The following is a 1,602-nucleotide window of genomic DNA, read 5'->3' on the forward strand; positions in this document are numbered from 1 at the left end:
TCATTACATTGGTATTGATCGTTTTGAGCGTGGTGCATACAACTCATTTCGAATTCGGGAAGATCTTATCGCGAGTATACTCCGGCAATGTTTAATCGATCCCTTATTACAATTACTTTGACAGATATTTGAGAAAGGCACACCATGCTAGTGTCTAAAGACACTTGATGGAAAAATGATTAATTACTTGGATGTCAATAATGAAACATAAAACATTGCAATGTGAACGAGATTTAGAGCTTCAAGAGTGGTGTGAATGGGCTGGTTTGAACGTCCTTTAAGGGCTAGGGCTTTAACTTTAGTATTAGTGTGAAGGTGAGTGTCGAGAGATAATGGATGCTGGCTTCTGAACTGAAATTTTCATCATTATTATCATATTTTGCCCTTATGATCAGCCATGCACGCGGGTTTGAGCGGCTCACACTCTGAGTGCTCGTGCTGGGCACAAACAGAGTCACCATTGATGCTGTTGCCACAAGTCAGCCACACAAGTCGTGGATGATCAGGATCCACCCCTTGCGCTCCTTCCTCTCCTGCTCACTCTCCTCGCTTCCAATCACCAGTGGAGCCCATCCATTGCCAGTGGTACCATCCAGCTGATTGTCTTTTGAGCAGAAGCTCACGTCCCTTGTGAACTTGCAGGTGAAGATCAACTGCCTGATGTTGCCCTGAACCTACACGATATGTGGGCTCTGCTTTGGCTCTCTATCAAACTGAAAGATGTACCTCGGATCCCCGCTTGATCTTGACGCTAAGATGCGGCTCTGCCGATGCAGCTGCTACCACAGGGCCTTGATCCACCTTCACCTTCTTGCCGATGGACATCCAGCCATGGTGGAGCTGCACAGACTTGGAAGTCTCCTAGTCGCATCCAACAGGGACCGAGAATCTCCCTAGTACCTTAGCAGAGTTGGCCCCGCAACAGGAGCCCTCGCGGCCAATGTAGATAACCACATGTAATGAAGGAGGAGAGAAGCAAGATAAGTCGGCTGCGAGATGGGCCTTGATGGTGGACTTGTCTTGGTAGAAGGAGACAGAAACATGGTGTGGGTTTGGGTTCGGGTCTGAGGATATTGTGTGCAAGGGCATGGGCGCGGTCTAAAGCTGAGAGAAGACCTTCCTGCGAAGGTTATTACGGAGAAAATTCAGAGGAACATACTAGTTGATAAGCCAAGGGTTACCAAGTTTCCAATCTCATTCCACCTAGAATGGATATGGCAGAGGGCCTTAAGGTGGGTTCAACTCCTACTATCCATTTACGCTAGAGTACGACTCACTAGTGACGCTAGAACTAGCTCTCCATGACTCTGATACCATGTCAAGAAACATGGATCTAGAGCTAGATCAACTATGGTGGACGCAAGTCATACACGTGATACTTTATTAGAATGAGGAATTGTAACTCAAGTAAATTAGGTTCCAAGATAGATTAGCTTGGACTCATAAACATAATCTTGAGTGACTCAAATTGATTGTACTATATATTGAAATGAGTATCAAGTACATGCCTTTAAAGCTTTTTGGATAGTATCACTGTACCTCACTGTGCATATGGGATTTTGGACATCTCTTCCTAGAGCTTCTAGAGCGTATATCTTTGTC

At 45.4% G+C, this 1,602-nt stretch overlaps 1 pseudogene; it reads right to left on the bottom strand.

Moving 5' to 3' along the window:
- Window positions 1-284: 284 nt before the first annotated feature.
- Window positions 285-1,317, bottom strand: LOC148012800 (uncharacterized; annotated as a pseudogene).
- Between the last annotated feature and the right edge of the window lie 285 nt (window positions 1,318-1,602).

Source organism: Lygodium microphyllum, chromosome 27, assembly GCF_053477565.2.
Source record: "Lygodium microphyllum isolate KBCC chromosome 27, Lygodium_microphyllum_v1.1.10, whole genome shotgun sequence".
Lineage (NCBI taxonomy): Eukaryota > Viridiplantae > Streptophyta > Polypodiopsida > Schizaeales > Lygodiaceae > Lygodium > Lygodium microphyllum.